This window comes from Toxotes jaculatrix, chromosome 20, assembly GCF_017976425.1.
Source record: "Toxotes jaculatrix isolate fToxJac2 chromosome 20, fToxJac2.pri, whole genome shotgun sequence".
In the NCBI taxonomy this organism is placed as follows: Eukaryota; Metazoa; Chordata; class Actinopteri; family Toxotidae; genus Toxotes; species Toxotes jaculatrix.
This window is the reverse complement of record NC_054413.1, coordinates 20066081-20078286: the sequence shown is the minus strand read 5'-3', so window position 1 is coordinate 20078286 and position 12206 is coordinate 20066081. Positions and strand designations below refer to the sequence as shown.

Below are 12206 nucleotides of genomic sequence, written 5' to 3'. Positions count from 1 at the left end.
GGTATCGTTGTGAAAGTCCTTTGTCTGACGGCTGATGAGACACTTTCTTTGCTGCAGAGTCTTGTGGCTTAAAGGAAACAGATGGCAGCTGCTTCTTCCTCTCAGAACATGTGACATGTGGACAGTTACCTTTACCTGCTGTTTAACTTCTGTTAGGACATAGTGTCTAAACAAGGTTTCAGTGGGCCTTTTTCTCAGCAGGTGTTTGGACTTGTCATAGGAGGAAGATCACAGGTGTAATTAAAAGATGTCATTCATTTTCTTATTTACACCTGTGCTTCTCCTGCTGTGACAGGTCCAAGGTGTGGCCTTTTACTCTGGGTCTCAGGATCTAACCTACGATCCAGAGGAGCCTGAACTTTAAACTGATGTTTAGGTTGACGCTGTTTCATTCCAGCATCAGCATCATCCAACATCAGTAAAACTCTTCAGTGCTGTCTCTGGATGTTTGAGTCTAATTGGCCACTTTATTCCACTCACCTGTTCTGTAGTGAGGGAAGGAATGTTCAGTTGCATTAGAGTGTAAAAATACTCACATACAAGTAGAAGTATTATCAGCAGACTGTACTTGAAGTATTAAAGCAGAGGTGTCCAAACTGTTCCACAGAGGCCGGTGTGGCTGCAGGTCTTTGTTCCAACCAAGCAGCAGCACATCAGACTCGACTCATTTAATCAACTGATCTCAGTCTTCAGACAGTTGATTGGTCAAACTGTGTGCTCTTCATTGGTCGGAACAAAAACCTGCAGCTACACGTCCCTCTGTGGAACAGTTTGGACGCCTCTGTATTAAAGTGTAAGTACTCACTGTGGCTCCTGTGACACGTATGGTCATATTGTTGTAACAGTCACTGATGCTCTGGTGTTGAAGCAGCATTTCACTGTTGTAGCAGGTCGACGTGGCTTCAGCCGCAGGTCAGAGGTTCAGCTCAGTGCTTCTCATCCAGGGGGTATATACTGTATATACATACAAAATATGATTATTGTTCAGGCTCGTGCTCATTAAACAGCACATCCCAACAGTTTTCCAGCCAATAAAAAAACAGACAGTGCAGCTTTTCCTTAACATTTAAATTAGTGAGACTTTGTTCCACAGCAGACGCGTCATGACGAGCACAGAGCAGCTGATAACATTAATAATGGCTCTGTTCCGTTCAGCTGGTTAAAGTGGAACAGAGCTGCCATGCCTGTGTTTCCCCTGTGCTTTTTATACTGTAACACAAAATCCAAAATGTCTGCTGTGAGAAAAGCCAACAGAGTGAGAGGAGCCACCGCTTCTGTCAGCCATTTTCTACAAATATTCTACGTATAATTCTGCAATGGTCCCTGACACAGACACACAGGACTCCCATAATTCAACAGTGTGTCGGCCGTCAGGTTTAATGAACTCAGGCTTGTTTCTGGGACACCAGGACTGAAGGTCACTAAAAAACATCTTGTGCTACAAACTAAAATACTAAAAAATAAAATGACTTAAAAAAAAGAAAAGCTTTTGGTATGGAGGGCGGCTCAGAGACGAAGAACATGCAGGATGCTTCAACGTTACAGGAACAAGACACGATCAAAAAAAATCCTGAATCTGGAAATGGTCTTATTCAAATCACTGAATGTTTTATCAGGTTTCTACAAAGGAAAAAATTGCTTTTGTTTGTGCATTCAACAGAAGTTTAAGCTGGTGATTGGATATTTCTTAGCAGATTGTTCCTTGTGAGTTTTATTCCCTGTAGGATTTTTTTTGTACTCGGTCTTGAACCTTTAACTTTTTACCAAATAACCTGATATTTTCTTTGGCAGCTGCTCTTTTTTTTTTTTGCACTGAGGATTCAGCTGGGAGCGTCTCATGCTCTCAAAATACAATACCCTCAGATACACTGAGTAGAAGAGCTGCTGTCGAGTCTCCCACCTCCCCACTGATAATCTGAACTGTGCCCCCCCCCCTCCCGCACGTCTGCGCTCACCTTGCGGTAAAGTCTGCTCCAGCGGGTGAACAGGGTGTGCTTGCAGAGATGTGAGGATGTCCCTGAGTCCCGTCTCCGTCCGGCTGCTGGTACTCGGCGCTGCTCAGTCCTGTGGGAAAAACAACACGGCAGAGGGAAGGACTTTATGTGGGCTCCTCCACAGGTGATTCAGGAGCTTTGATGAAACAGTTTCAAACACTAACGCAGTCGTGAGTATGTGAGTGAAAATCTGAAACTGTGTGACTCTGCTCTTGTGTCCCTGCAGTTAACAGTGTTGGCGGCTACGTAGATTGACCCTCCTCTACACTGGACTGTCTGTCTCTGTCCCACCTTCTCCGCCTGTCTCTCTGAAATAATTATCCAGAGAACATGGGTGTTGGCAGAGGTGCTGGGCCTGTGGAGAGAACGCAGCTGACAGCAAGGTGAGAAAAAAATGTCTGTTGTTTCATAGGGGCCAGTTTTCCCAGTATATTGTGGGTAAGATGGAGAACGCAGTGAGGACACAGGCCTGACTTCATGTTACACAGAATAATTCTGTGTTAAGTGAAGATTAAGTGAAGATCAGCAGACAGATTCTGAGAGACGCCTGAACAACAGTTGCCTCTGATCTCTCTGCCTGACAGACAGCTTGTTATAGCACAATACCTGATGTACAATACCACAATACACGCCTGCAGATCATCTCCCCTCTTGTCACACTCATTTTCCCGTCCTCACTCTTCCTTTCACGGATCTCAGCTCTTCTTTTCTGTAGCTCCTCGGAGCTGGAATGAATTGCCTGCCATGGTAACAATCCTCCGAGTCTCTTATTGCCCATCTCTTCTCTCTTGTGCAGACGCACCTCTTTGAACAAAAGAGCCTCCTATCCATCCTGCCTCTTTCCTTTCTCCCATCCATTCATGGCTCATTTCATCCCTTCAATGGACTTGACTCCTCTGTTTCTGTAATAGCCAATTTGATTTTTCCCTCATTGAAGACTTGATCAATTCATCTTCAGGGAAGTGTTTGGCAGACATGAAAGAGGCAGAATTAGAGCCTTTGGTTGTGGGATTCATAGCTGTACAGTGCACATACAGCTTAATATCTGAGGCTGCTGAGGAGCCACAACACAACACAACCTGTGTGTTTATGAACACACACTGCATCTGTCCCATGTTACTGTAAGCACTGCAGGGTTTTCTCCTGAGGACGGAGCAGCAGAGGGACATGAGCGCGTCTCTTCAGTGTCCACAGAGCAGGAAGTCGTGTAAGAGAAAAGCAGGATGCGAGTGAAAGCTTCAAATTCCTGAAACACTTCACCCCCACACACTTCAAACAAACAGTTACACAAACAAGAAACATAACTCACAGCTTCCATCCTGCCCAACAGGTGTTTACGAGCAGCTGGAGTCTGGACTGTTCGGTGTACAGTGTGATTGCGTGTACAGTTACAACTTCCATCCAGAAAAATCGAATGACTCCTATTCTGCCCTCGCAGTACTTTGTCAGCTTTGTACAACTAGACAGATAACTAACATATAAGACAAAAAAGGAGGCTGAAGAAAGTTTTTTTTTGAAGATCTTTGTTTTTTTCCTCAGTTAATTCTTCTTTACTTCCTTTCTCAACTTAGTGACTGTAAGAAGACAAAGCTTGAACCAAAGTCCGTTGTGGAGTCAGATTGTACCCGTTCCTATGCTACTCCCTGAACTGGTGCGTTGCCGATATGGGTCCGACAACAACGACCCAACCCAGCAGGGACGAACACTCATCGCCTGGTACAGTATTATACCACTATCATTATTTGAACTTTTCAAACATGAATTAACCAAGATTATTAAAACAAAAAACGCATCAATAACCACTATATTGTTTTTTATGACATTTTGAGGTCATACTAAAGTATGACTTTTTTTGTTTGATTTTGTTGCCTTACTATACTATGACGTTTTTTATGACATTTTGAGGCCGAAAAAATTTTTGAGTTTTTTTGGCCGAAAAAAACGGCATACTATATTATGACGTTTTTTATGACATTTTGAGGTGGAAAAAAATTTTGAGTTTTTTTGGCCGAAAAAAACGCCATACTATACTATGACGTTTTTTATGACATTTTGAGGTCATACTAAAGTATGACTTTTTTTGGCCGAAAAAAGCGGCATACTATACTATGACATTTTTTATGAGTTTTTATGACATTTTGAGGTGGAAAAAAATTGTGACTCTTTTTGGCCGAAAAAAACGCCATACTATACTATGACGTTTTTTATGACTTTTGGAGGTGGAAAAAAATGTTGACTTTTTTTGGCCGAAAAAAAACGGCATACTATACTATGACGTTTTTTATGAGTTTTTATGACATTTTGAGGTGGAAAAAAATTTTGAGTTTTTTTGGCCGAAAAAAACGGCATACTATACTATGACGTTTTTTATGAGTTTTTATGACATTTTGAGGTGGAAAAAAAGTTTTGACTTTTTTTGGCCGAAAAAAACGCCATACTATACTATGACGTTTTTTCTGACTTTTGGAGGTGGAAAAAAATTGTGACTTTTTTTGGCCGAAAAAAACGGCATACTATACTATGACGTTTTTTATGAGTTTTTATGACATTTTGAGGTGGAAAAAAATTGAGTTTTTTTGGCCGAAAAAAACGGCATACTATACTATGACGTTTTTTATGAGTTTTTATGACATTTTGAGGTGGAAAAAAATTTTGAGTTTTTTTGGCCGAAAAAAACGCCATACTATACTATGACGTTTTTTATGAGTTTTTATGACATTTTGAGGTGGAAAAAAATTTTGACTTTTTTTGGCCGAAAAAAACGGCATACTATACTATGACGTTTTTTCTGACTTTTGGAGGTGAAAAAAAATTGTGACTTTTTTTGGCCGAAAAAAACGGCATACTATACTATGACGTTTTTTATGAGTTTTTATGACATTTTGAGGTGGAAAAAAATTTTGAGTTTTTTTGGCCGAAAAAAACGCCATACTATACTATGACGTTTTTTCTGACTTTTGGAGGTGGAAAAAAATGTTGACTTTTTTTGGCCGAAAAAAACGCCATACTATACTATGACGTTTTTTATGAGTTTTTATGACATTTTGAGGTGGAAAAAAATTTTGAGTTTTTTTGGCCGAAAAAAACGCCATACTATACTATGACGTTTTTTCTGACTTTTGGAGGTGAAAAAAAATTGTGACTTTTTTTGGCCGAAAAAAACGCCATACTATACTATGACGTTTTTTATGAGTTTTTATGACATTTTGAGGTGGAAAAAAATTTTGAGTTTTTTTGGCCGAAAAAAACGCCATACTATACTATGACGTTTTTTCTGACTTTTGGAGGTGGAAAAAAATGTTGACTTTTTTTGGCCGAAAAAAACGCCATACTATACTATGACGTTTTTTATGAGTTTTTATGACATTTTGAGGTGGAAAAAAATTTTGAGTTTTTTTGGCCGAAAAAAACGCCATACTATACTATGACGTTTTTTCTGACTTTTGGAGGTGGAAAAAAATTGTGACTTTTTTTGGCCGAAAAAAACGGCATACTATACTATGACGTTTTTTCTGACTTTTGGAGGTGGAAAAAATTTTTGACTTTTTTTGGCCGAAAAAAACGGCATACTATACTATGACGTTTTTTATGAGTTTTTATGACATTTTGAGGTGGAAAAAAATTGTGACTTTTTTTGGCCGAAAAAAACGCCATACTATACTATGACGTTTTTTATGAGTTTTTATGACATTTTGAGGTGGAAAAAAATTTTGACTTTTTTTGGCCGAAAAAAACGCCATACTATACTATGACGTTTTTTCTGACTTTTGGAGGTGGAAAAAAATTTTGAGTTTTTTTGGCCGAAAAAAACGGCATACTATACTATGACGTTTTTTATGAGTTTTTATGACATTTTGAGGTGGAAAAAAATTGTGACTTTTTTTGGCCGAAAAAAACGGCATACTATACTATGACGTTTTTTATGAGTTTTTATGACATTTTGAGGTGGAAAAAAATGTTGACTTTTTTTGGCCGAAAAAAACGCCATACTATACTATGACGTTTTTTCTGACTTTTGGAGGTGGAAAAAAAATTTGACTTTTTTTGGCCGAAAAAAACGGCATACTATACTATGACGTTTTTTATGAGTTTTTATGACATTTTGAGGTGGAAAAAAATTGTGACTTTTTTTGGCCGAAAAAAACGCCATACTATACTATGACGTTTTTTATGAGTTTTTATGACATTTTGAGGTGGAAAAAAATTTTGACTTTTTTTGGCCGAAAAAAACGCCATACTATACTATGACGTTTTTTCTGACTTTTGGAGGTGGAAAAAAATGTTGACTTTTTTTGGCCGAAAAAAACGGCATACTATACTATGACGTTTTTTATGAGTTTTTATGACATTTTGAGGTGGAAAAAAATTGTGACTTTTTTTGGCCGAAAAAAATGGCATACTATACTATGACGTTTTTTATGAGTTTTTATGACATTTTGAGGTGGAAAAAAATTTTGAGTTTTTTTGGCCGAAAAAAACGCCATACTATACTATGACGTTTTTTATGACTTTTGGAGGTGGAAAAAAATGTTGACTTTTTTTGGCCGAAAAAAACGGCATACTATACTATGACGTTTTTTATGACTTTTGGAGGTGGAAAAAAATGTTGACTTTTTTTGGCCGAAAAAAACGGCATACTATACTATGACGTTTTTTATGAGTTTTTATGACATTTTGAGGTGGAAAAAAATTTTGAGTTTTTTTGGCCGAAAAAAACGGCATACTATACTATGACGTTTTTTATGAGTTTTTATGACATTTTGAGGTGGAAAAAAAGTTTTGACTTTTTTTGGCCGAAAAAAACGCCATACTATACTATGACGTTTTTTCTGACTTTTGGAGGTGGAAAAAAATTGTGACTTTTTTTGGCCGAAAAAAACGGCATACTATACTATGACGTTTTTTATGAGTTTTTATGACATTTTGAGGTGGAAAAAAATTGTGACTTTTTTTGGCCGAAAAAAACGGCATACTATACTATGACGTTTTTTATGAGTTTTTATGACATTTTGAGGTGGAAAAAAATTTTGAGTTTTTTTGGCCGAAAAAAACGCCATACTATACTATGACGTTTTTTATGAGTTTTTATGACATTTTGAGGTGGAAAAAAATTTTGACTTTTTTTGGCCGAAAAAAACGCCATACTATACTATGACGTTTTTTCTGACTTTTGGAGGTGGAAAAAAATTGTGACTTTTTTTGGCCGAAAAAAACGCCATACTATACTATGACGTTTTTTCTGACTTTTGGAGGTGGAAAAAAATTTTGACTTTTTTTGGCCGAAAAAAACGGCATACTATACTATGACGTTTTTTATGAGTTTTTATGACATTTTGAGGTGGAAAAAAATTGTGACTTTTTTTGGCCGAAAAAAACGGCATACTATACTATGACGTTTTTTATGAGTTTTTATGACATTTTGAGGTGGAAAAAAATTTTGAGTTTTTTTGGCCGAAAAAAACGCCATACTATACTATGACGTTTTTTCTGACTTATGGAGGTGGAAAAAAATTGTGACTTTTTTTGGCCGAAAAAAACGGCATACTATACTATGACGTTTTTTATGAGTTTTTATGACATTTTGAGGTGGAAAAAAATTTTGAGTTTTTTTGGCCGAAAAAAACGCCATACTATACTATGACGTTTTTTATGACTTTTGGAGGTGGAAAAAAATGTTGACTTTTTTTGGCCGAAAAAAACGGCATACTATACTATGACGTTTTTTATGAGTTTTTATGACATTTTGAGGTGGAAAAAAATTTTGACTTTTTTTGGCCGAAAAAAACGGCATACTATACTATGACGTTTTTTATGACTTTTGGAGGTGGAAAAAAATTGTGACTTTTTTTGGCCGAAAAAAACGGCATACTATACTATGACGTTTTTTATGAGTTTTTATGACATTTTGAGGTGGAAAAAAATTTTGAGTTTTTTTGGCCGAAAAAAACGCCATACTATACTATGACGTTTTTTAAGAGTTTTTATGACATTTTGAGGTGGAAAAAAATTTTGAGTTTTTTTGGCCGAAAAAAACGGCATACTATACTATGACGTTTTTTATGAGTTTTTATGACATTTTGAGGTGGAAAAAAATTTTGAGTTTTTTTGGCCGAAAAAAACGACATACTATACTATGACGTTTTTTATGAGTTTTTATGACATTTTGAGGTGGAAAAAAAGTTTTGACTTTTTTTGGCCGAAAAAAACGCCATACTATACTATGACGTTTTTTCTGACTTTTGGAGGTGGAAAAAAATTGTGACTTTTTTTGGCCGAAAAAAACGGCATACTATACTATGACGTTTTTTATGAGTTTTTATGACATTTTGAGGTGGAAAAAAATTTTGACTTTTTTTGGCCGAAAAAAACGCCATACTATACTATGACGTTTTTTCTGACTTATGGAGGTGGAAAAAAATTGTGACTTTTTTTGGCCGAAAAAAACGGCATACTATACTATGACGTTTTTTATGAGTTTTTATGACATTTTGAGGTGGAAAAAAATTTTGAGTTTTTTTGGCCGAAAAAAACGCCATACTATACTATGACGTTTTTTCTGACTTTTGGAGGTGGAAAAAAATTTTGAGTTTTTTTGGCCGAAAAAAACGGCATACTATACTATGACGTTTTTTATGAGTTTTTATGACATTTTGAGGTGGAAAAAAATTTTGAGTTTTTTTGGCCGAAAAAAACGCCATACTATACTATGACGTTTTTTATGAGTTTTTATGACATTTTGAGGTGGAAAAAAATTTTGAGTTTTTTTGGCCGAAAAAAACGACATACTATACTATGACGTTTTTTATGAGTTTTTATGACATTTTGAGGTGGAAAAAAATTTTGAGTTTTTTTGGCCGAAAAAAACGCCATACTATACTATGACGTTTTTTCTGACTTTTGGAGGTGGAAAAAAATTTTGACTTTTTTTGGCCGAAAAAAACGGCATACTATACTATGACGTTTTTTATGAGTTTTTATGACATTTTGAGGTGGAAAAAAATTTTGACTTTTTTTGGCCGAAAAAAACGCCATACTATACTATGACGTTTTTTATGAGTTTTTATGACATTTTGAGGTGGAAAAAAATTTTGAGTTTTTTTGGCCGAAAAAAACGACATACTATACTATGACGTTTTTTATGACTTTTGGAGGTGGAAAAAAATGTTGACTTTTTTTGGCCGAAAAAAACGGCATACTATACTATGACGTTTTTTATGAGTTTTTATGACATTTTGAGGTGGAAAAAAATTTTGAGTTTTTTTGGCCGAAAAAAACGCCATACTATACTATGACGTTTTTTATGAGTTTTTATGACATTTTGAGGTGGAAAAAAATTTTGAGTTTTTTTGGCCGAAAAAAAACGCCATACTATACTATATTGTTTTTTCTGACTTTTGGAGGTGAAAAAAAATTGTGACTTTTTTTGGCCGAAAAAAACGGCATACTATACTATGACGTTTTTTTATGAGTTTTTATGACATTTTGAGGTGGAAAAAAATTTTGACTTTTTTTGGCCGAAAAAAACGCCATACTATACTATGACGTTTTTTCTGACTTATGGAGGTGGAAAAAAATTGTGACTTTTTTTGGCCGAAAAAAACGGCATACTATACTATGACGTTTTTTATGAGTTTTTATGACATTTTGAGGTGGAAAAAAATTTTGAGTTTTTTTGGCCGAAAAAAACGGCATACTATACTATGACGTTTTTTATGAGTTTTTATGACATTTTGAGGTGGAAAAAAATTTTGAGTTTTTTTGGCCGAAAAAAACGCCATACTATACTATGACGTTTTTTCTGACTTTTGGAGGTGGAAAAAAATTTTGAGTTTTTTTGGCCGAAAAAAACGGCATACTATACTATGACGTTTTTTATGAGTTTTGGAGGTGGAAAAAAATGTTGACTTTTTTTGGCCGAAAAAAACGGCATACTATACTATGACGTTTTTTATGAGTTTTTATGACATTTTGAGGTGGAAAAAAATTGTGACTTTTTTTGGCCGAAAAAAACGCCATACTATACTATGACGTTTTTTCTGACTTTTGGAGGTGGAAAAAAATTTTGAGTTTTTTTGGCCGAAAAAAACGGCATACTATACTATGACGTTTTTTATGAGTTTTTATGACATTTTGAGGTGGAAAAAAATTTTGACTTTTTTTGGCCGAAAAAAACGGCATACTATACTATGACGTTTTTTCTGACTTTTGGAGGTGGAAAAAAATTTTGAGTTTTTTTGGCCGAAAAAAACGGCATACTATACTATGACGTTTTTTATGAGTTTTTATGACATTTTGAGGTGGAAAAAAATTTTGACTTTTTTTGGCCGAAAAAAACGGCATACTATACTATGACGTTTTTTATGAGTTTTTATGACATTTTGAGGTGGAAAAAAATTTTGAGTTTTTTTTGCCGAAAAAAACGACATACTATACTATGACGTTTTTTATGAGTTTTTATGACATTTTGAGGTGGAAAAAAATTTTGAGTTTTTTTGGCCGAAAAAAACGCCATACTATACTATGACGTTTTTTCTGACTTTTGGAGGTGGAAAAAAATGTTGACTTTTTTTGGCCGAAAAAAACGGCATACTATACTATGACGTTTTTTCTGACTTTTGGAGGTGGAAAAAAATTGTGACTTTTTTTGGCCGAAAAAAACGGCATACTATACTATGACGTTTTTTCTGACTTTTGGAGGTGGAAAAAAATTTTGACTTTTTTTGGCCGAAAAAAACGGCATACTATACTATGACGTTTTTTATGAGTTTTTATGACATTTTGAGGTGGAAAAAAATTTTGACTTTTTTTGGCCGAAAAAAACGGCATACTATACTATGACGTTTTTTATGAGTTTTTATGACATTTTGAGGTGGAAAAAAATGTTGACTTTTTTTGGCCGAAAAAAACGGCATACTATACTATGACGTTTTTTATGAGTTTTTATGACATTTTGAGGTGGAAAAAAATTGTGACTTTTTTTGGCCGAAAAAAACGGCATACTATACTATGACGTTTTTTATGAGTTTTTATGACATTTTGAGGTGGAAAAAAATTTTGAGTTTTTTTGGCCGAAAAAAACGGCATACTATACTATGACGTTTTTTCTGACTTTTGGAGGTGGAAAAAAATTGTGACTTTTTTTGGCCGAAAAAAACGCCATACTATACTATGACGTTTTTTCTGACTTTTGGAGGTGGAAAAAAATTTTGACTTTTTTTGGCCGAAAAAAACGGCATACTATACTATGACGTTTTTTATGAGTTTTTATGACATTTTGAGGTGGAAAAAAATTGTGACTTTTTTTGGCCGAAAAAAACGGCATACTATACTATGACGTTTTTTATGAGTTTTTATGACATTTTGAGGTGGAAAAAAATTTTGAGTTTTTTTGGCCGAAAAAAACGCCATACTATACTATGACGTTTTTTCTGACTTATGGAGGTGGAAAAAAATTGTGACTTTTTTTGGCCGAAAAAAACGGCATACTATACTATGACGTTTTTTATGAGTTTTTATGACATTTTGAGGTGGAAAAAAATTTTGAGTTTTTTTGGCCGAAAAAAACGCCATACTATACTATGACGTTTTTTATGACTTTTGGAGGTGGAAAAAAATGTTGACTTTTTTTGGCCGAAAAAAACGGCATACTATACTATGACGTTTTTTATGAGTTTTTATGACATTTTGAGGTGGAAAAAAATTTTGACTTTTTTTGGCCGAAAAAAACGGCATACTATACTATGACGTTTTTTATGACTTTTGGAGGTGGAAAAAAATTGTGACTTTTTTTGGCCGAAAAAAACGGCATACTATACTATGACGTTTTTTATGAGTTTTTATGACATTTTGAGGTGGAAAAAAATTTTGAGTTTTTTTGGCCGAAAAAAACGCCATACTATACTATGACGTTTTTTAAGAGTTTTTATGACATTTTGAGGTGGAAAAAAATTTTGAGTTTTTTTGGCCGAAAAAAACGGCATACTATACTATGACGTTTTTTATGAGTTTTTATGACATTTTGAGGTGGAAAAAAATTTTGAGTTTTTTTGGCCGAAAAAAACGACATACTATACTATGACGTTTTTTATGAGTTTTTATGACATTTTGAGGTGGAAAAAAAGTTTTGACTTTTTTTGGCCGAAAAAAACGCCATACTATACTATGACGTTTTTTCTGACTTTTGGAGGTGGAAAAAAATTGTGACTTTTTTTG

General features: G+C 34.9%; 1 pseudogene; it reads right to left on the bottom strand.

Moving 5' to 3' along the window:
* Positions 1-454: 454 nt before the first annotated feature.
* Positions 455-12206, bottom strand: part of LOC121200242 — a 74086-nt pseudogene continuing 62334 nt past the window's right edge.